General features: G+C 42.6%; 1 long non-coding RNA gene across 1 annotated transcript in view; it reads right to left on the bottom strand.

Annotated features, from left to right (window-relative positions):
• Nucleotides 1-1,759: 1,759 nt before the first annotated feature.
• LOC140612146 (uncharacterized) overlaps nt 1,760-24,455 on the bottom strand; it is a 115,721-nt gene continuing 93,025 nt past the window's right edge. The window contains exon 4 of the long non-coding RNA XR_012013460.1: nt 1,760-1,929. This is a non-coding gene — a long non-coding RNA (uncharacterized lncRNA). The remainder of the gene's footprint in view (nt 1,930-24,455) is intronic.

Genomic DNA, 24,455 nt, shown 5'->3' with positions numbered 1-24,455 from the left:
ATCTCAAGCTGACGACCTCAGTCTCCACATGATGCGCAAAGGGTTTATGCCTCTTGCCCAAGATCACACGAGACATCCACTGAGCTGGACGTGGATCGAGTCTTCCCATTAAGTGCTTTGCTGACTATAGCACACTGCCGTCAGACTTTCTAGAAGAAATCCCTACGCTCGTCGTGGAAAACTCAACAGGCTGCAATATCGGGATTCTAGTAACGACATTACCACACGATATCTGACGTACTGGGTAGATCATTTTATGTCACTAAATCTTGCCCCAAACCCTATCTGACTCTCAGATTTTATGAAGTCTGTCAACTTCAGAACATTCTTTCCGATGAAATTGAAGCTTAGAAATTCATGATATTTATGATTCGTTTATTACTTCTATTATCTTCAGTGCCCTTCCCGACTCTGCTCCATCTGACTTAGCTAATAAACCTCTTATTGTTCTGTCCCTGGGGTTCATAGAGCCTTTTGAGGATGTTTTAAAGTTTAGGCCTTGAATAAACAAAGGAAAATAAATTCTAATAAGATAGCCTTTCCCTATTTTATATAAAGAGAAAAATGGAATTTGCATTTTATTATTGTACAAAAGTATTATGAAGAGCTGGAAACTGTTTAGCTATAAAAAGACTTTTCTTGGAGGTTATCTTTTCTTATGGAGAATGTACTCCGTTACCGAGGTTCACTGCCAAGCTTGAATGATCTGATCGTAGGCAGGGCAGTTCCTGCACCAAGCTCCTCTCCCCTCTTGTCTTCTTTAACGTCTTCCCAGCCACACACACACACACACACACACACACAGAAAGGATATTTGATCCCCGAGGAATCCACTTCTCACTCTGCCTTTCATGCATTATTTTTCTGCAAGATATGCTATGGAATGACGAGGGGAGAAAACCCTCTTTCCATTGGTGGGGGGTAGGGGTGAGGTTCTGGAGCTCTTTAGAAACGGTTGTATTGGAGGTCTAATAACTCCTTTGAAGGACCAAGTCTCTGCATTCTTTGTCATTGTGTTCCCATCTATGCTATTTTCAGCAGTAATTTACTTGTCAGAGAGATCACAGGAAACTAGTAATTTACTTTGTGCACAAAGCATTGTGTGGCTGTGGCTGCATTTTCTCATCGGGCTGTAATCTTTCATTTGTCTAAATGGAATGATGGATGAGCAGATTTCACCACTTGGCATGCCCAGGCTGCTATTTGTCCACGCCTCCTGTGCCTTCATGGCATGGCTCCTCTGGCTGAGACGCCCCTAACCGTGGGACCTAAGAGACAGGCTCTTGAGCAAGGATCTGCAAGGTAGGTTAATAATCACCAGAAGCCGGTTCCTCACTTTGGAGATATTTGCCTTGCTCAGTGTTTCGTACTGTCATTCCGCAAGAGCTGGATAAAATACCTTGTTTTGTTTATGCAAGAAAGTCAACGAACGCACTAAACATCCGAGAGTTGTCCACCATGAGGCAGGACAGAAAGCGCACGGCCTGCGGCCTACCCCGCTCCCGTTCCCGGCTGGAGGAAAACCAGCGACCGCGTCTGTGAAGTACTCCTGGGGTCAGTTCCTAGAGGGGTTTTGCATTGTACCCCCGTTAAGCCCAAGCGGTGTGCCGAGCGAACAGAAACAGGATTAACATCTTCATAATTTTCCCAGGCTTCATTCCCATCCACCCCTTTCCCATAAAGGACAATAACCAAAATGAAAAGTTTAAAATTTAATAAGAAGGTTTCACTTGAGATAATTATAGAGATTCTCGTAGGATTTCAGAACCCTCTTTATTATCAGAACTGGTTTGAAGATTTGATTTCCATTTTGTCTGGGCAATTTACAGCCTGAGTACGCGGTCCAGGATCCCTGCTGTCGGGGATGGGAGGAAACGTTGGGGTCACGGCGGCCTCCCGTAGGCATAGGTCGAGCCCTCAGGGTCAGCCCTGTCAAGGAACAGGGAGCAAAAGGTGAAGTCTTTAATCTGGCAAAGAGTGTCTACAAAATCCTACAGCAAAGATCATATTTAATGTCGAAGTAGGGAAAGCTTTCCCGCGGGAGCTGTGGGAAGTGGAATTCTTGGTCAAGCAGGATCATCCACTGCCTGTGCGGGGACTGTGGTGACTGTGTGCTTCCTCTCCAGGAGGCAAATTCAACGAGGATGTGTGAAGCAGCTACTCCATGCTTAGACCTTTAAAAGCTACAAAGATAAATAAGACATGGGTCTTGCCCTGGGAGAGCTGATGTGTCATTGGGTGGGGCAGGGAGACCCAAACTGAATGTAATACCTCGTGGTCAGTGTGCATCAGCAACGTGAAAGTACTCAACGCACCATGGGACCAGATCTCTCAAAATACGCATCACACACACTTAAATACATATACACAAATATATGCACACATACATATTTCTTCCTTAGAAAGTTTGGGAAATAATTATTGTATCTAGTACACGGGGTTATTGAGTAATATTCATTCATTTGTTCACTCATTCATTCATGTATTCACTTGTTTCAAACATTTATTGTGTTTTCCTGTATGCCAGGCATCATGCTAGGTCTTGGGGCTACGAAGATCATTTTGAATTGGCTCCTTTTGTCAAGGAGCTCAGTGCTGCATATTAGAAAGTAGGTTGAAGGGCTTGAACGCTAAGTAGAAATCCAAACATAATTCTGTCAACGAAAAGGCTCCGTGAAGATTTGGTTGCTTTTATTTTATAACAGGGGAGTGAATGCTATGGTAAGATCTTTGGAAAGAGGTTGGGTTGGACTGGGGGAAAGACTGATATAAAGGAGAAGCAAGCGTCCGTGTGGATGTTCTGGGCTTGAGCTAGGGTAGGCAAATTAGATCTGGAGGGAATTTTGGAAATAAAATAAAGAGAAAATAGGGCATAGCTGAAGACTTCTTAATAGCAGCTAAAAACAAAACAAAACAAAAAACCCTAACACTGGCTATGTAAGAAGAAAAGGTGTTATTGGGGGGATTTTATCAGACTAGTCTGGATAATCATCGTGAAGCTTGAGAATCAGATTTGGAAGGTGTGCGGCAAAGGTACCTCTGGCCAGCCAGGGTAGGGAGGGCCTCCTCCATCTTTAGAAGGAAAAACGTGTCCCAAATGTAGGGGCACTACTGTTGCCACTTGGCATGACTCCCTGTGAACCTGCTACCCCGAGTCTGTGTTCTGTGCCATCGGCGTTAAACTTATTAGGGCTCAGAATTCTGGGTGTCAAGCCTGAGGGTACAGGGAGTATGTGCCAGTAGTTCTGGTAGTTTTCCCAACTCCAAGGGGAGATTTGCACATTGAATCACCTCCTGATGACAATGGTTCATTCCAAGGATAGTAAGTCTTTATCGACAGGACTTGAAGATCAAGGGATCTAGATTTATTGACAGAGTGAACGATGATGCGATCATTGTCAGTGGGACACTGAACCCAAAGGGATGCAATAGTGAGTCGGTGTCAGATTGAGTTTGTGATTCCTTCCAGAGAGCTGAATAAAAGCCTAGAGGCTGGATTTTGTGATCTGAATATCAGGGCCAGAGGTCCGGAACTAAGGCTACAGACTGTGGGTTTCCTTATCTGGCCGTACTACCCTCCCTCTGCCGTTAAGGTCTGTCCGGAGCCAGAACCCCTTCGAAGAATTCTTCTCATCCCTACTTTGTGCTTCCATTATCTCCCCCTCCTTGGTATTCCTGTATTTCATTCCTTTCTCTGGTCTTTCAAAATGGTATTTTGTCCCAGTGGGGAGGGAGTTAATCTTCAATTGCCCAATCTCAACCCTGATAATTCAGAGGAAAGAATATGTCAGGAATGTCCCCGTATACACCCTACACTCAACACCTTTTCTCCTTGCCAAATTAATCCCTTTTGGGTGTGCTAACCAGTGATTCCACACATACTTAAGAGATCAGTGGCCACAAGGCAAGTCTGTTAAAGTTCAAGATCTTCCAGCTCTTGAGTAGATGCCAGTTGGAAGACCAGGGAGCAGGGGAGAGGCTCCCACATCTACAATCTGACCTACGGCTCTCCCATTACTCGGCCCGGCAGCGCCCTCGGCCTCATCCTCCCCTCCCACAAGGCCTGGGATGCTGCACTTCCTGCCACCCCATCCATCCATCCACGGAAGCTTGTGTGCAGAGATCTCCAGACTGAGATATAGAACAACTAACGAGGGAGTGGAAGGGGAAAGGGGAGAGAGGAGGGGCAAAACTGGGGTGGCTTTGGGGCCTTTTCCCCTTTTTAACCAGAACGATTCTGATTTTATCTCTTTTGTAATTTAGACTTCCATATAAAATTTCCTTTGAGGATGGAGTCTGACATTAAAAAAAGTTTACAAACCATTGCTTACAACTGGCAATTCTTAAAACTTTTGTGGTGTCAGGACACCTTTGCACTTCTAAAAATTATTGGGGACCTTGAAGGGCATTTATTCATAAAGATTTTACCTACTAATATTTACCATATTTGAAATCAACACAGAATATTTTATTTATTTGCTAATTTTTAAAAAATAACAATTAAAACCCATTACAGGATAACATAAATATCATATTTTTGTTAAAAATAACTATGTTCTCCAAAACCAAAATAATGAGTGAGAAGAGAGACAGTATTTTACAGTTTTGCAAATCTCTTTAATGTCTGGCTTAGTAGAAGACAGATGGGTTCTCATATCTGCTTCTGCACTAAATCTGTTATGTTGTTTGGTTGAAGTATATACTTTAAAAAAAGCAGATCTCATGGAGATATATAGTTGGAAGAAGGAGGAGTGGTTTAATCGTCTTTCTAGATAATTGTGGCTACTCCTTATTGACACTACACTGATACTCGACAATTAACAGTTTCTCAAATGTTTATTGTAACACGGAACCAAAACTCATGAATAAACATTTTTAACTCTACGACCTTAAAACATATTGATCTATCTTGCACTTGGCATGGATCTCTAACCCATGCATAACTTTGTAACACCGTGCATAAGTCACCTGAGAAATATTGGTTTGCTGAACTATGTTGTTTTTCAAATTGATAAACAGTTCATTTTACAATCTCAGAAAACTGTATTTGATAATCTTACCACCAATCTCATCAGAAAAAAAATCTCTAAATATTGGGAAGCTGTCAAACCGGCAGTGGTGGATACAAGTTTTCAAAATTCCAATTTTTGCTCAAAAGCATTAATTTTATTAACTAATCGGCTATTTTCTCTGAAGTGATAGGCTCACTTTCTGTTCCAAAAAATGTTTGCAAAATAGCCTATTTCTGGATAACCATAGTTCGCCTATCAGTTGTTGTCTCAAGGCAAAAAGGTATTTCGTGGACAAAGTATCTAGTTCAGTTTGCAGCTCAGGCAATCAGACAAGTGCTTTTCCTGAGGGCAACCGTCACACTTCCTCAGGCAGCTTAGAAGTGCTTTCTGTGTATTTAACATTTCATCACATAGAATACGAAAAAAGGCATGTACTGAGGGTAGAGATTTAATACCGTGAACACACATTTTATCCCTCAAGATATTCATGAGTGAAACGGGCTTATTATTATTACTACGAGTGGCGGGCATCGAGGCATATAATGACGACGGGTTTGGTGACGTGACCTTGATCCAACTAAGGCATCACTAGTTCTACTTTTAGCATCAGTGAAAATGTCCCTAGAGTGAAAAAGGTAAATACCGTGTTAGTGTTATTACGAAAATACACACATATACATATTTACACGTGTATTACACACTCGTACGTACACAGCACACGCACATGCACACGCACACTGCCTTACAGTGTTGGTGCCACTGGTTGTTGCTTAATTAGTGTTATTCAGATACTCGTGAAAAGCGAAGAAATGATCATTCCATTTATACTTGGTCAAAAGAAGACTTTTCCTTGGCTTCTGAGGCTACAGGGGTGAAGTCAGTTTCTCCACTGAGTTCCTGGCCGCGTATACTGTGTATACAAGCAACTTGCCGTTCTGGAGGCGGCCTTGGTTAGCTTCTCAGGTGCCCATGCCCATGCAGAAGAGGATGCTGGTTCTGCAGCGGCTCCTTGGCCAGGAAGTGGCCTTGGATAATCACCGGCGAGAGGTCCCACGCATCTGCATGCCCTTCAGGGCTCCCTGATGTTCCACATAGACGTGGCTCCTTCCTCTTTGGAACACGGCTAATTCCATTCACTTCTGACCCCCCGTGAGAAGATTTTGAAATCTCCTCCTGACAGGTGCTAAGTAAAGGAATTATTTCACTTAACTGGTTTATGGATTGGATTGAGTAATTGATTTTATGGCTTGTAGTAAATTCACTTCTTACTTTGTAAAGTAAAAGACTCTAAGCAGTTCATATAAAGCCGAATGTGGGAAAATATCCTCATAGAACTTAGTAGACATGAAATACCTTTGTGAAAAATATGAGGATTTCAGCAAGCCGCACTCCTTTGCTGCCTCAAACTTTACTTATCTCTGGTTCCTAGTGGGCTTGTCCAGGCATCACCACTAATCTTTTGTCAGAAAAGCCCCCCGGTTATGTGAAATCATTTCTCATTGATGTACTGCACTGACAACACCATCCATCACGGTTAGGTGGGAGGTGGAGAACTGAGATCTTGAACTGTGAAGAAATGAACAATTAAAACCAATGGGTGTTTTTCCTTAGCCCGCAATGAAAACCTGAAAATTGTTACTTACGATCAAATAAGACCCACTCTCGTTTTTGGCAGTGCTATTGTAGACAGGAACATCGCAAAATTGCATCCATTGTGCTATGTAGGTTTTTGTTTTTTTTTAATTTTTAAGTCTTTGTTTCAATTCCAGTTAGTTAACATACATTATAGTACTAGTTCCAGGTGTACAATATAGTGATTCAACACTTCGTGCAACACGGGGGCTCATCACGTCAAGAGCATTCCTTGATTCCCATCACATATTCACCCTCCCCCTGGCCCCCCTCCCCTCTGGGAACCACCAGTTTGTTCTCCATAGTTTCTTGCTTTGCTTCCCTGTCCCTTTTCCCCCCCTATGCTCCTTTGTTCTGTTTCTTAAATTCTAGAAATGAACTCACAACTTTATGGTCAATTAATCTTTGACAAAGCAGGAAAGAACATCCAATGAAAAAAAAGTCATTTCAACAAATGGTCCTGGGAAAACAGGACAGCGACATGCAGAAGAATGAAACTGGACGACTTCCTTACAGCATACACAAAGATAAATTCAAAATGGATTAAAGACCTCAATGTGAGACAGGAAACCATTAAAATCCTAGAGGAGGAGGCAGGCGGCAAGCTCTGTGACATGGGCTGTAGCAATTTCCTCCTAGATATGATAGTTTAACTTGGATTGATTCTCTGCACCAGCTTTGAGCTTTGCCTTGGAGGAGTGGGTGCACAGTCCAGGGAGAGCGGGCGTGCTGAGATAGCCAAAGCTCATTTCTTAATACTAATCATAAAACAATATTTAGTTTAAATTTCTGCCTTGAATGTAGTGTGTGGAGAGAAATGGCAGTAATCAGACCCCTTTCCCACGGTACTTCCTGAAGATGACCTTGTCAGAGATTTGGTCATTACCATGGCAGCTGAGGTCAAAGAGTAAATTCCACTTGTGCAACTTGAGACCCAGCTTGCTCTGGGATTTAAGCTACTTTGAGGCCCCAGGGGCCAGGTTTCCATAGGCTTTGAGGAAAGCTGCCTGTTTGCATAATGTTCAGGTGCCCCCTGCTTATTGAATATGCACAACTTCCATTTGTTCATGCAGATTTGGTAATTGTCTATTTAATCACCTATTTGCATGCACAATTACTCAGTTTGGGCACATCCACACACATTTGCATATGTATGTCTTGACTTGGGCTCCTGCAAAATGACTGCACCTGCAAACTGCAGCCGGATGGACGCATTTAAAACCCCTTAGGGTTCAGCCTTGTCCCACAAGGGGAAGAGGGGCCAAATGGGCTCCAAGTCCAATTATTGAGCTCTAATTGTATGTGTAATGAAATCGATTTGTTCTTTGACGCCGCAAAAAGAAAAAAGATAGAGAGTATATTGATTGTTCTCCAATAGGAGGGAAAGCAGTAAGTTAAAAACTTTTATAAGAAAATAAAGGAAGAAGAACTGAACAATGAGTATTGTAAGATAGAAAGAACAATATCGAGTTGAATCTTCTTCCCAAACACCCTGTCAATACAACATCTGTTACATTTGATATTTAAAAGAACAGAATTTCTGAAACTCCAGGCCTGAAGGCACAACCGAAGTAGTGGACATCTTTGATGGAAAATGAAGCAAGGGACACAGGTGCAAGGCTTTATGGAGTTCTCCTTCTTCATCCACCAATAACAAAGAAATCACCTTGAGGTCTTGTGCATGAGATTGCTTTCTCTGCTCATAGGAAAGTTCAACTCAGCTCTCTCGTGCTTATTAAATGACTTTTAACTGTCATCAGAGAACATTCCCAGGTGAATATGGGGGAAACCAATGTGGGCAGAGAATGGAGGGGAACATAACTTTCTTGCTATGACGCATAGGAACTTCTAGGCCACTATGAAAATGCAGTTTCTCCAGCTTTCGTTTGAACGTCCCATCTGGACGATTGTTTACAATTCAGATTATTAAGCCATCCTAGAGACTGATTCAATAGGTGTGGGTCTGGACCCAAGAATCTGCATTTTATCCAATATTCCGGGGGATTCTAATGCATGTGGGTTTGGAACACACTCTTGGAAACCCTGACTACTGTGGCTTTCAAGGAAACTGGTGTGTGTGTGTGTGTGTGTGTGTGTGTGTGTGTGTTTTGTCCAAAACCACAAAAAGCTCTGCTGATTATAAGAAGCCAGCGCTTGGACTGTTGGGTAACAAATGGACACTGCAGAGCTGGTTTACAGGGAGGTCTGTAGGAGTGACCAGATTTAGCTCAGTACTGCGATTTTTTTTTTTTTTCAGTACTGCGATTAATGCAAGTCTGTGGTAGCAAGCCCTACCTCCACAGGTATTAGACCCGCCTTTCTTAGGGCCCAGGAAATAGAGAAGCTCTAGTTCAGCCCCAGCAAAGGTCAACTCTCCCCAGGGACAAGTCCCAGACACAAGGTCAGGCTAAATGCCACGTAGAGACACTCCTAGGTCTTGAGGGTTTGTTTCTGTTGTTGTTGTAAACATATTCATTAATTTTAACATATTCATTAATTTTTCCAGTGTTTCTCTAAATTTTTTTCTTAACAAGTCCAGAGTATTTTAATTCTGTCATTTGCCACCTGATATTTTTCTTCAGTATTTTCCAACATCATCCAAATCCTTTCCACATAGCTTCATTTGCATAATATTCTATCTTATGAACGTGTTGTAATTTACTTTATTACTTGCTGTTTTTGATTTTAAACATACTGCTCATCTCCACTTTTTGAAAAATACAAATAGCACTACAATGCACATTGCTGTACATTTAAAAACTTTATTCTAAAATATTTCTTTAAGACAGGTTGTTCGAAGAAGGACATTGATGCAGAGGGTAAATTATTATTAATTGGTTTTTATCTTAGGAGCAGCTATGCAATAAAATGAATTTTGTTCCCAAAAAGAGTCTATTTTATTTTGATTCATTTTTTGAAGGTGATACATTTTAAAAGGTCCTGGGTCTGATTTGTTACAGTGGCTGTGATAACCAGGAAGCGTCATTTTTCCAGAATTTCTTTAATGCTAAGAATTGCAAAAGAGAAGGATGGCGAGGTGTTGATTCTGTTTGAGGGGTCTTCCAGATAAATTCATTGATTCAGTTTCTAGAAAGGGATGGAAGCAACTTGATCGATTATCTCATTTAATGCTCACAAAACACCTGCAAGATGGGCACTAACTTCCACGGGTATTTCCATGTTGCAGATATGGAAAATAAGGCTTAAGAGGTTAAGGCAGATGCCCAGCTTCACAGAACTAAGCTGAAAGACGCAGAATTTGAACTCCGGTCTTTCTCATCTGATTCTCAACATTGTCCTCGCTGCTTCCCAGCAGGCTGGGAAATTGACATCTTCATCCGTCCTCTCTCCTGGGGATGTTCTCCCAGAGGAAGGGCTGCCATTAGTTCCTCCTTCTACCACTGACCTTGAAAACCATCTATCTCTTCCAGTAATTACTTGGATGAAAATGGTGAACCCAGCTGCTTCCCTGGTGATTCTTTAGCTCAGCCTCATAAAAGCTGCCTTTGTAGACGCTGCTGCTTGTCTCTTTCTTTTACTTGATAATTCCCAAGGGCAAGATTACCTACGACCAGCTGCTCCTCTCTACATGCAAAGGGACTACGGAAAATCAAATGCTGATTAAATCTACACATTGTCTTTCCCATTCCCCTCCAGTGAACACCAAGAAAAATCACTGGCGTCATAAGACATTGGCTTCAAACATTCTGGGAAACCCCAACAGGATTATTAAACTGATGAAAACAAGGAACAACAGAATCGTTCCTTTTAATCTACACGGAGACTGTGTCCAATATTTCTCTACATTCTTCCTCCACCCGGGAGCTTTTTGTTTAAAATTTAGCAGTCATAGACGCGCTCACGAGAGACGAGGTATCCTTCGGAGTCAGGCTGCCCATTAGAAACACTTGCTCAGAAATTCTCCCCCTCCCAGGATATTAGGAGAGTTTTCAGGATCCCTTGTTTATTATATATAAATTGAGAATTCCCTGCCTAGATACCCCTTTTACTAATTAATTGTTGGCAATAGCCGCATATTACAAATGCCATACAAATAGACCTTGCTTTCCAGTTGTTTTTGAGACATATGTCTTCTTGCTCGTTGCAAAGAATCACAGGAGAGCATTTTATTTTATTTTTTCCACAGGAGAGCATTTTAAAGAGAATGCTTAACTTTCCCTAAGAGGTGCTTGTGCTGCGAATCAATCTCTATGTTATAATAAGATGTTAAAATGGGGCTCCTCCAGACTTAATATGTACAGACACGACCATGTGAGAACTATTAGATACCAAATACGCAGGACCCCAAATGCAGAATTTTTGAAGGATATTGTGGAGGACCAATTCTCTAGCTCTTCGGTCCTTGTAGGACCAAGAATACATAAATAAGAATTGGAGGGGGGTGGGGTGGGGAAAGGAATCAGAAAGGGGAGAGAAATGGTGCAACCACTTTGGAAAACAATTTGGCAGTTTCCTCGTGAGTTAAATATAAATTTGCCATATGTCCCAGCAATTCCACCCTTAGAAATCTACCAAGAAAAATGAAAACATATGTCCACACAAAGCCCTGTGCACAAATGTCGATAGCAGCTCACAGCCAAGCCTGGAGACAAGCAAAATGACCCAGGGAATGAATAAATAGACGGTGGCACATCTGTACAATAGAATACTATCTGACAATAAAAGAAAGAATACTGAAACATGCTGTAACTTGGATAAACCTCAAAAATATTACACTAAGTGAAAGAAGCAAAAGACCACATGTTGTATCATTCCATTGGTATGAAATGTCCAGAAAAAAATGAGACAGGAGGTAGATTAGTGGTTGCCGAGGCCTCCGTGTGGGAACAGGGAGTGATTGGAAAAGGATCTTTTTGGGGTGATGAAAATGACCCATTTTAACATCTTCTTAGAATATAGAGATTGGTTCTCAGTACAAACACCTCTTGGGAAAAGTTAAGCACTCCTTAAAAATCTGATGGCATGTAAATGAAACTTTAATAAAGCTGCTTTTAAGAATGGAGGAAGTAGAAGAGAATTTCCATAGGCCCGCACTGTCCAGGGTGATAATCACCGGCCACAGGTGGCTGGGCCAAATCGAGGTGTGCTTATATTGTAAAATACATGCTAGGTTTCAAAGAGTTAGCATGGGGGGAAAAGATTATAAATCACCTCAGTAATAAATTGTACACATTGGTTACATATTGAAATGATAATGTATGAGATATATGGAGCTAAATAAAATATATTATTACCATTATTTCAATCCTTTTTTGTTGTTGTTTATTTTATTTTACGTGTGGCTGCTAGAAAATTAAAATGATCTGTGCAGTTCCCTTTGCATTGCTGTCAAACTGTGCTGCCCTAGAAAGCTGTCGTCCCCGCCCCCCGCCCCTGTCCCCTGGCAGGAGAATGGAGTCTGCTATAGTCTCATCCCAAACCTAGGGAGGATGTTCTGCAAGTGGAACTTTCAGGTCATCGGTAGGGGGTCACTGCAGTCAAAAGAATGTGGCCCGTGGCCCCAGCCTGGATGCTAAAGCAGCCTGGATAGAAGCAGCAGACTAGGGGGCTCTGCATGTCGACTAGCGAGGGCTTGTGGGGAGCAACAAGTGTTCCAGCGCGTCTGAGCCAGATGTGGGTCACACGAGAGGAGGAACCATCCTGGAGCTGGCAAGAGCACCCCAGAGCCGACTGTGAGCAAGGAGGACCAAGGAGGGCAGGTCGAGAGACGCTAGCTGAAGGGAGATGCTCATTGCCCACATCTTGAAAACTGAAAGCCAAGTAAGAATGAGCTGGGTTCTAATTCTAATTCTCAACTTCTGTTTATTCAATGACACTACAGTAACCGTCTCTTCAAAAACAAGGCTGCTTCCGTGCAGACGTCCAGGAGGAGCCGTTCACATCCGGGCCTAGTGAGGTGGCCAGCCAGCCGGAAGGCCAGAGAAGCTCACGGGTGCTCAGCAGGGTCTTCTTCTTTTTTTTTTTTTTTTTTTTTTTTTTAGATTTTATTTATTTATTCATGACAGATACAGAGAGAGAGAGAGAGAGAGAGTCAGAGACCCAGGCAGAGGGAGAAGCAGGCTCCATGCAGGGAGCCCGACGTGGGACTCTATCCCGGGTCTCCAGGATCACGCCCCGTGCTGACGGTGGCACTAAATCGCTGGGCCACCGGGGCTGCCCATCAGCAGGGTCTTCTTTAAGGGCGAGCCATCACCCCGGGAGTTGGAGGCCAGCTCACAAAGCCACCAGATGGCACGAGAATTCTCTGGTCCCGGTGGCGCCCACAGTCTCTCCCATGGAGCACTCAGGATAGCTAGCACGAGCGGGGATGGAAGGAAAGAGAAGCTGGGAGAGAAGTAGATGCAGGGCTACTGCTGCCTCCTTTTCTCACGTCGGACTTGTAGCCTACAGCTGACCGGGGCTGGAGGTGGGAAAGGACCGGACCCTGAGTGGTCTGCTGGCCCTGGATGGATGCACTGGGCTACAGCCTACTTTCGGATTTAAGAACTCATTTATGACCGAGAGGCCATATGATTGTGATTTAGATAAAAGGCAGGAAAAAAGTCATGGGCTTCTCTGAGTTTTCATCAATAAAATGTAAATAAATTTAAAGTGACAATGACAGAAGAGCCGAGTTCTGATTATACGTCAAGTTGGCTTGTTCAACGTAACGATTACACTGTAATAACCCGTCTCTTCAAAGGCAGGGCTGTCACAGACAGAGTTTCCGTGAATGACATCTCCTGGAATTCATAGGGAAGAACCTGTGTGCCCCGTGTGGCGGCCCAGTTCAGAACTGAGCCCCACGAGGATGGGTATGGCGGGGAGTTGCGCCAACCTGGCCTGAAATTTCTTTAAACGAGAAAATTTGTAAAGGTACCGAGTCTAAGTTTCAGTCTCAGGCTAATCCTACTTCCCAGGCATGTGCTCCTCATTCTACAAGGGGGTAGAGGGGCAAACTCAGCAAGTCTCGAAAATTATTCTCTTTTGTGAAATAGGATCCCTTGTTCCAAGGCCTGCAGGGCTTACAGTGACTTCTAAAATCAACAATGCTATCACCGTGATCAATAATGCTATCAGTGCCTCATTGATTGTTGCTAAGTGAGTGTCAGAGACCAGGAAAATGAAACGTACCCTACACACATGCCCTTTGGTACTCCGGCGCTGGGTTCCCAGTGGACGCCGCTTAAGTGAAATCGGATACAAAGTGTTAGGCCTACAGCACCAAGCAAATTAGCTGTGAGCACTGTCTAATATTTATCATGAGTCCAGGTATCTGGAAAACATAGTTTTTCGGATTTTTAATACCGTGTAGTAAGTTATTACACAACAAGTCGTACTTGCTATTTCTGAATATTCTCTTAGGCACGACGTTAATCCAAAAATACGATAAACAGGTAATACCCTGTATTAAAAATGTCCCCTAGGCATGCATATTTTTAGCTCCTCCCGTAACTTTAGATTTTCATGCCTGTGTTCTCTTAATTGATTGCTCAGCTCTGTTTTTTTTTTACCTTGCAAATTGTATTTGATTTTCCTTTTGAGTGCTGGCCGAGCTCTACCTTGTTCACATGTAATGCCTGAGTGATCTTATCAAGATGATAAGAATCTCTAGATGACAACATAGTGGTCATGGCTCAGATGGCAAGTCTCTGTTTTAATATTCCAATCACTCAAAGAAGAAGCAAAAGAGATGTAACACAGAGAATGCAAACCGAAGCACTCCAGCTAGCCTCCCAGAGAGGCATGCTCGGCCAGCTCCCTTCTGGATCCACTTTCCCGTGCAGCCAGCCAAAGGCGGGAGTCACTTTCTGTCGACGACTCTATCCCACATCAGGGGCTTTGCATGTGTCCTTTTATCTTTCTAGAATGATTCTCCTTTCCTCGTCTACACATGGCCACAGCCTTTTCATCCTTAACTCCCAGCCCACATGCCATCTGAAGAGATGCCATCCTTACCTACCCAGGTAGGTTCTTCTATCACATTCTATCACAATCTATCTCAACCCTTTTGTTTTCTCCTTCATCGCATTAATCACATTTTGAAACTATTGTATTCGCTATTTTTTCCCCTTCCGTTTCCGACATATGCTCTATGAAGGCAGAGCCTCATCTCTCTTGTAGACAGTCACATCACTGGAGCTGAACTCAGTTCCTGACTTATAATAGTTGTAGCTCGATAAACCCTTGCTGAATGAATGAATGGACAAATAACAACCATCTTGGCATCCTGATGATGAGAAAGTAGGCTTATCTGACCGGTACTTAAGAGACAATATCATACAGTGGTTGAGAACATGAGTCCTGTGGCTGTGGTTTTGCTGGTCACTCGCTGTGTGGTCTTGAGTACTTTTGAGCCTTGGTTTCCTCACCTAGAGCACAGTAAGCAACTCACTGAATTTCTGGGATAAGAGAGGAGCAATGTAGTCAGCAGGTGCTATCTACTTTTACTTAGGAGCTCTAGAGAAGGATAGTCCAAAGTCATTCCAATTAAAATAATGATATATAAATCCTCTTTGTTTGGACCACTCCACCAGCACCGCCACCAATACATACCTCTTCTTAGCTCAAGGATCCGTTCCTTCAGGAAACCTTCCCTGAACCTCCCACCTTGCATTAGAGCTCCTGATGAGCACTCCATGGTACCTACAGTCTCCCGGAGCTGTCATAACACAGACTCTGATCCAGTGTCTCCAAAATGGTCTGCTCTGGGGGTGTGCCCCACACTACACACCTGGAGTGGGAAGGAAATATTAGAAAGTCTATTTTGGAGAAAAAAAAAAAAACAAGAGAGAAAAGAAAAGAAGTGTGATTCATACTCAGTACGTTGTTTGATCTTGGTATCCTCCCCTTGTTGCTTTGTCAGTGAGGTGTCCGGTGCTGCCCAAGGTGCTCCGGAAGGGAACCGGATGCCATGGTGTTGCAGGAATGTTAGTGCACCCTTGCCTGTTTGGTCTCCTGGTGGTTCATGTGGCTTGAGTGGGCTTTGCATTATATTTTCTGGGTTAAAGTCACCCTCATGAATGGACAAAAGGCTTAAGAAACCTCTTAAATAGGGATGCCTGGGTGGTTTAGTGGTTGAGCATCTGCCTTCGGCTCAGGTTGTGACCCCGGGATCCTGGGATGGAGTCCCACATGGGGCTCCCCACAGGGAACCTGCTTCTCTCTCTGCCTGTGTCTCTGCCTGTCTTTCAGTGTCTCTCATGAATAAATAAAATCTTAAAAAAAAAAGAAGCCTCTTAAATAGAAAACACAGATTAAAATAAATACTAGTAAAGGAAGCATACGTGAATAATAAGTTGGTGGCAAACTGACACTTTTACTATAGCTAAGGCATGAAATCAAATCTGTCAAAATTTGGGGGGAAGCAAGAAGTGAAATTTTCAAGAAGACTATTTGAAATATAGATTTACAAGTGTTATAATTTTTTTTAAAGATTTTATTTACTTATTCATGAGAGACAGAGAAAGAGAGAGAGGCAGAGACACAGGCAGAGGGAGAAGCAGACTCCATGCAAGGAGCCTGATGTGGGACTCGATCCCGGGACCCTAGGATCATGCCTTGGGCCAAAGGCAGGCACTAAACCGCTGAGCCACCCAGGGATCCCTACAAGTGTTATAATTAACAAAGAACCTCAACCACAAGTGAACTTGGTACCTCGAGTGATATTAATATACTATTATATAGCATATAATATACACTATAATTTTAAGATATATATACATACTGATAACAGTATATATAGTTCTGATAAAAATATTTAACTGAAAAAAAAATTTAACTGGCAGAGATATGTGATCAAATAAATGTGTGTGAAGACCACTGATCCAATTAGTGGCGCCCATGACTTATTTTATTCACCATCGTGCTATGCTGTGTGTTCCCACAGCGCATCTTGTGTTCTAATGACCCTACAAGTCTGCGGAGGCCAGATTTTCTTCAGCTACTTCAACCAAACATTACTCAACCGATTGAATGTGTAGAAGCAGGTATAAGAATGCAGCTAATCTTCTATTAACTAGATACTAAGAAGTTTGCAAGAGAATAAAATAATGACATTCTTTTTTACTATTTTTTGTTTATAAAATATAGTGTTTTTCATAAAAACATGCTATTTATTTTAGTACATAACAACTTATAAGTGTTATTATTAGATTACTTAACAAATAGACATCTTAAAAAATAATCAAAGGCTCTTTGGTGTCCTCAGTAGTTCTTAAGTGTGTAAAGGGCTCTCGGAATCAAGAAATTTGAGAATTGCTGTCCTGATGCAGAGATCATACTCTATTTGTCTGACTCCAGCACTTCCCACAAAGCCTGGCACATCATAGGCTTCTATTAAAATTTTTGAGTGAAAAAAAAATTTTTGGAGTGAATAATTGAATGGCTGAAATTTTAGAAAATTTAACCTGTTATTTGGTGAGTTCCTTGCCTTTCCTAGTAAAGCTGGCATCTCTCTTCTTACATCCCACTTGCTTGCTGTAATCACATTTCCTGTGGGCCTGGACAGGCTCTCTACACTCTCAGTCTCTACTACAGATCAGGAGGTAAAGTAAATAGGTGCTTCCGAATGTTCATGGTCGAGACGCTAGAGGAAACTAATTACAACTTCAGTATCTGGACTCTAATTCCAGACTCTGGGTTGATCGTACACTGAAAATCACCATTTATAAAGAGATCTATTTAACTTTTCAACTTCCCTTATGTTTTATTTTAATACTTTTAAGAGGCCAGAAACCTTGGACACTGGACACCAGTAGAAAAACAAGGTGATAAAATGAAAAATACTCCTAAAAGTGTGACCCATCACCTGCAACAAAGTCGCCTGATGTGCTTGTTTTAAGTACAGAGAGCTGGATGCACTCCTGATCTCCTGGAGTTGACTGGGGCCCAGGGATCTGCATTGGCATACGCTTCTAGGGCACATTTACCGGGTAAAATACACGGTACCCCAGTTAAGTTTGAATTCCAGATAATCTAGTTGGAACACACTTATGTTAAAAATCATACTTGGTATAACTGAGATTCAGTTCAATAGAATTTGTATTTTCATTTGTTTATCTGGCTGCTTTATCCTAGGGAGAATCCTTTTGCACAGTAGTCTAAGAATAACTGGATTTTGAACCTTCTGGGAATTTGGTGAGTGGATTAAAAGCAGTTCATTTATCAATAAATTTAGATCAGTGTTTCTGAGCCATTGGAATCACTTGGGGTGCTTTAGAAACTATTGGATCCCACCTCCAGAGATTCTGATTTAATTGATCTATGGTGGACCTTTGCACTTGGCATTTTTCAAAGCTCTTTGGGTGATTCAATATGCAAGCAAAGTTTAGACCCAGAATCGGAAACGAGAAGTGGCGAGATTGCTGGAATTAATTATGAATGGATGGCATTAAGACTGGAATATAACAGTAAGTGGTCAGAGTGCCCATACATAAATCACTAAGGTGTCTAATAAATAAAACCTTGGGTTTGTGGTCAGTGATTCCAATTTTTTGTACGTGAGGTTGGCAGATGGGGGATTGCATGTCTTGAGGAGGATGGACAAGGGGACGTGATTGAGGCTGGATATCAGAATCTTCTAGGAATACTGTCCAAGTACTCATACCAGGCTAATCTAGTCCATCCCTTATCCAAGGGATTCTAAGGCCTCTCTCTCTAACCCTCATCCCTAACTAAAAAGTCAGAGAACTATTATTCTAGCTAAGAGATGATAGAAGCTGAAGTAGAAAGGGATAGAAGCCATGAGAATGGCTTGGGACAACCAAGAAGAGGGAAAAGGAAAATAAGCACATTATAGAATAAGCAGAGCTTGCACATAGTAGTATAAATGACCACATAACTTATGAATACGTAGAAAGTTTGGTCAATATTTACTCAAATTTCGTGGAAAGAAATAAATCATACAATAAGTAATTAGTAGAAAGAAATAAGTAAAATAAATAAGCATGAAGTACTCTTTTCTAATAAAACTTTTTTATTTTGAAAAAAAAACACGCTCAAGTCAATGGTGGGATATATAGGATATAATTAATTAATTAATTAATTAAGTTCATTGATTAACGATAACTTGAATAAGCCTAAGTGCTGTCTCTGCCATTTACTTGGGGACCCCTTCCTGAGGAGAAGATATAAAACCTCAAACAAATTAAAAATCTTCTTTAGAGCTCTCTGAGCATCTCTCAAACCTTTTTAATGCATTTTTTTTTTTTTTTATGATAGTCACACACACAGAGAGAGAGAGAGAGAGAGAGGCAGAGACACAGGCAGAGAGAGAAGCAGGCTCCATGCACCGGGAGCCCGACGTGGGACTCAATCCCGGGTCTCCAGGATCGCGCCCTGGGCCAAAGGCAGGCGCCAAACCGCTGCGCCACCCAGGGATCCCTAATGCATGGTTTTTAAGCAAATTTCTTTGAGTAAAAAAATCTGTTCTTTCACATGAAAGATAATTTTCTAATTAATTTTTACTTCTTTATATTTACTTTATATCATGCCAAGGGCTGGGTGGTAAAGGCTTGACTGGTATGCAGGGATTGGACCTAGAAATATTTTAGAGTCTAGAAGCAGACTTACTATGGGCTTTAGGGTTGCCAGGGGCCAGCCAAGTGCAAAGGTTCACTCAGGTAAGTGCCTTTGAGGCCCCTGGATAACACCACCCCCATCAAACCAGAGCAGCCTCCCCTGAGCTCCAGCTAATGGTCGTTACCATGACAGTGAGGCATTTTAAAATACTTCCGCAGAAGCGGATTGTCAGCTCTGGTCTTTAAAATCACCCGAGAACCCTTAAAAATATATTGATGTTCAGGCCTTCCCTGAGCCATTAAATCATAAACTCCAGGGGTAGTGTTTGGGCATTGGAATTTTTTTAAAGCTCTCTAGGTGATTCTACTGTCCAGCCAGGGCAAAGAGCTGCTGGCCTAGACAACGGGACATGCTGTGTGTGGTAAGGTTCAACTGCAAACCAGGCGCAGCAGGCATTACGATCAGAAGGTAAGTCACAGTGCAGGGATAATCGGCCAACGGGGTGTCAAAAAGGCCACATTCCCGAAGCCACCAGTACAAGTGCTTCTATCAAATCAACATCAGAAAGTTAGTTAATAAACATATGGGGTGTCAGATCGTTTTTTTTAATCAGTGAACTAGTGCTTAGCAGAAAGGACTTTAGAAATGGGCTGTCCTGATAGAAGGAGAGTATGTTGTAGACCACTCCCCCAACTTGGACAAACATTGAGTAGGAATCTAGCGACACTTGTCAGGATGGGGCCCAAAGTGTGATTCCTGTGTCCAGCCACTAGATCAGAGCACCGAGGGCTACGCTCTTCTGACACCGATGTACTAGAACCCTGCTTCTGGAATCGCGTTGCATCTTCCTGGAGTGAGCCTTTTGTGTAAGGTTTAGTCCGAGCACCTAAAAGGACCGAGAGCTTGGTGGAGCTTCGTCAACCGCACAGAACAGACAGCCTGCTAGCAAATGTTGATTTAACAAATGCTGGAACAGTTGGCAGAAATTGGTTTGAGACTTACTGAGAACTCGGGAAGGATAGTTCATTCTCACCTTCCTAAAAACTCTTAGTGTTCCCTGTCTACCTGTCTGAAGGACCGGAGGGTTAGATGCGACTGACTCGGGTCAGTTTTGTAACTCACTGAAGGACAATATGACCCAGTATTGTCAAATTCTCCTAGGTATTTTTTAAGACAGAAAAATATTTTAATTGCAAATTTTAAATGTTGCGAATACATTTCAGTTTATAAGGGGAGAAAGAAAAACAAACAAACAAGCAAAAACCCCTTGAATAGAATCAACAACTTCTTTCTGAGCCAGCTTGGACCTGAAGGCCATGTACGTAATAGTGTGTGCTCTCCGGCCTTAGCCCCTTGAGAAGCCCATAGTCAACCTTGGCCCTCAGGAACCTCAGGATCTGAGAACTCAGAGATCCGTCCACGCAGGAGGGTAAAAGCCAGTCTTGATGGACAAGGGAAGGTGGTGGCAGGAATTCGGAAGGGAGAGAACAAGAGTGTCGCAGGGAGAAACCTTGGCAGGAGACTGTTGCTCGGTACATCTTCCACCTTCTGCAGGCCGGGGCCAGCTCCCAAAGGCAGGGCCAGAAAGAAGCTTGTAAATGTGCCGCGACACTCCGTGGAGAAAGCAGGAGGAGCAAGAGTTATAAACAGGGAGAAGCTTATTGACTTATTTACTTTATCAATATTAGAGTGAGCATCTGCTCTGTACTCAGTCTTGGACTAAGGCACTGGAATAAGGGAGCTGGTGGGGGTCCAGGAAAAACATTCCTGTGTTTTCCTTTACTCCCCCACACGACACTTCTGGCACCAGATGCTGGGTTTTTTCCCTCACCAGGCAGTTCTCTGAGACACCAGCTGGGTATCCTATAATTCAATTCAGTTCGACACCACCTGAGTCAACGTCAGATCTCACGGGGTAAGGGTCCACAGAGCTGCACCCACTCCAGATGCCAGTCGCAAAGTCCCGGTTTGTCACACGTGGGCTTCCGACCTACTGCCTGTAAGTCAGATGTTTCGTAATCCCTTCCTTGGGTTCAAAAATTTGCTAGAATGGCTCATAGAACTCAAGGAAACACTTAGTTTGACCACTTTATCATAAAGGACGTAATTAAATATAGATGAACAGCCAGATGAAGAGATGTGTAGGGCGATGTGGGTGGGAAGGGGGATGGAGCTGACCTGCCCTCTCAGCATGCCATTGTCCCAGCTCTTCCCAAAAACTCCTGGGAGTTTTTATGGAGGCTTCCTCACTTAGTCATGATCAATCATTAACTCAGTCTCCAGACTCCCTCCCCTTCAGGCAAGTGGGGTGGAAAGTTCCAAGGTTCTAATCCTGGCTTTTGAGTGACCTGTCCCCATCCTGAAGCTATCCAGGAGCTCACCGTGAGTTAGCTTATTAGAACAAAAGATACACTTATTACTCAGGAATTTCACAGGAGTTAAGAGCTTTATGCCAGGAACTAGAGTTAAAGACCAAATACTAGAACAAAAGATGAGCCTAGTGTTGTTATCACTTAAGAAACTACGAGGAGCTCTGTGCTAGGAACCAGGGCAGGCCCTAAGCAGACCTCTAAGGAAAAGTCGAGAGACGCTCTCAGAGTCCGAGATCTGCCAGCAGAACAAGCTTGGAAAGCCTCCTGGGAGCACCAGGGATCTGTGCCCTTTGGTGCCTCTTGGCCTCCATATGCAGATGCTCTTTTCTGTTCAACTGCTCATGATTTCAGGGTCTTGAAATAGAGACCATGACCTGAGCTGAAAACAAGAGTCAGATGCTTAACTGACTGAGCCACCCAGTACCCTCCTTTTTTTTTTTTTTTTTTTTAATTGAAAAAGTAATGCATTAAGAAGGCCAACTACCCAACCAACACTAAAGGAAATGCAATATAACTTTAGTTTTCCTTCTATCCTAGACTCTCTATCTTGGGAAGGAGAACATTAAATATCATCCCAACTTCATGGTCTGGGACAGAGAGCACTGGGAGGCTTGGAGCTTCAAAGTTTATACATGAGGTAGCTCCAAAGTTTATACCAGGTAAAGCACCACCTGGTTTTACTGGGCTACACAAAAGGCACAAATCCTCTGTCTTCCTATTCCTAGACCACATCACCACTATTGTAGGTGATGCAACAGGCTCCACAGATTGTGGAAGCTAGAAGGAAGCCTAGAAGTTACCGCTATTCAGCTTCATTTTACAAATGGGAAAATCAAAGTCCAGGGAGTTAATCAGCTCACATAAGATCCCATAGCAGAGCACTGGCTAGGGTCTGTCTAGACTCCTCCTGATGCTTATTCCCAACTATCCCAAAGCAGTGCTGGAGACTGGCCTTTGGTTCTCCTAAAAGAAAGTAGTGGGGATCCTGGAATGCGATATGAATTTTGCTATCATACTAGGAAAGGCTAATTAATTCCTAATAAAAAAAATCGAACCTATTAAAAAGCAAAATTAAACTTTTTTTTTTTTTAAACAAACACATCAATGACTAAGGATATAGGGAGCATCCAATATACGAACCACCGTCCAGAACAGATTGAAAAAAATAATTCAGAATTAGGACACTACACAAAGTTAGTAGTTTATCTATTTCCAAGTGTTTAAAACTCAATTCAATTCAAAGGTATTTTTTAATACCTTCCATTCTTCAGTGTTGTACTAGGTGCTGTGGAGAGCAAAGAAAAGCCTAACCCACGTCCATGTCGTACAATACATTGAACACCACTGTGTTCACAACCACCTAGTGAAGCTACCACGTGTACAGAGGTAAGAATGGAGACTCAGAGTTTACAGGCACTTCTCAAAGTTTGTGTCTAGTAAGCAGCCAAAATTGGGGCTCTAACACGGATTTTTTAATTAAATTCCACATCAGAAATATTTTTCATTATAGCATTTTAAACAACAACTTAAAGAGTCATACAGGGGCGCCTTGGATGGCTCAGTCGGTTAAGCATCTGACTCTCGATTTTGGCTCAGGTCATGATTCAGGGTCGTGAGATGGAGTCTCTCAGCGGGCTCCGTGCTGGGTGTGGAGCCTGCCTAAGATTCTCTCTCTCCCTCTGCCTGCGTCCCATCCCCACACCCCCCTCTAAATAATAATGATAATGGAAATAATAATAATAATAATAATAATAATAATAATAAAAGAAGTGAAAAGTCAAACCAAGCAGAACATAACACGAGAAGAAGTGATATGGTGCCTTTTTCAGTAAATTCTGTGAAATGTAATCGAGTGGCTTAAAAGCATTGACTTTGAAGTCTGGGTTTGAATCTCAGCTGGCTAACTTAACCACGTATATGACTTTACCCTGATTGCTTAAAGCTCTCCAAGACCCTAGTCAGGGAATACGTATGCCTATCACATACATAAATCTCATTTTGAAGATTAAACTAAAGGACATAAAGCATGTAAGAATTTCACACTTGCTGACTGCATGAATGCTTGAGAGGGTGTAGCTAAAAATAATAAAGCAAACATGGGAAGTCATCGAAGGCCTCTTAGAGGAGGGGGCATCATGCTTTGTTTCTTGTGCAGGTTCCTATTCACTGTGAGTTTCTAGAAACATCCAAGGTACACAGGCCTCCTACCCTGAGCAATAAGAAGGCATGGGAAGCATTTCCATTTCTCTCACAGTCATCAGCCCCCACACAGCTCTTGCTACCTGTACTGTCAAGATGAAAATGGGGTGAGAAGTAGCCCAGGGCAGGGTCATAGAGGAGCTGACAAGTTTGTGCTTCTGGTTCTCTCGGAGAGCTTGGCTCTGCCTTCCCTGGCTGCGTAGTCGGGCCGTGGAGCAAGTATCAGACATGCTGCTCTGGGTGGTGGCCAGACAACACCTGGGCTTTAGGGTGACAGATGCAGCAACATTTTTGCTGCCCTAATAGGAAAATTGCTTTCTCTCTCTCCTCTCTCTGCTTCTCCTCTTCTGTCTCTCTCTCTTTTTTTTTTTCTTTCTCTCCTCTTCCTCAAAATTAGTCTCCAAAGAAAAATCAGTCTTCAAAGTCTAGAAAAAAATGTAGCTTTCCATCTTGCAAGTTCTTCTCCTCTATATATTTAGTCTCCTGGAGAGAGTTCTTCCAGGAATGGAAGGAAGCAAAGAAAGAAAAATATATTGATGGACTGGTAGCGTGGAATAAAAGCAAATTTCCCGTGCTCAGATGCATGCGAGCTGACTTCATTATCGGGGTCACTGCGATAGTGTGGTAAGGCCCATTATAGTGTCAGTCCTGGTGTCCCAGAAGACACTCTTGTCTTCGAAGTCCACTGATAAGAATCCCAAGTGGCTGACATCTTTTT

This window comes from Canis lupus, chromosome 20 (genome assembly GCF_048164855.1).
Source record: "Canis lupus baileyi chromosome 20, mCanLup2.hap1, whole genome shotgun sequence".
NCBI lineage: Eukaryota > Metazoa > Chordata > Mammalia > Carnivora > Canidae > Canis > Canis lupus.
This window is presented reverse-complemented; position numbering and strand designations above follow the sequence as displayed.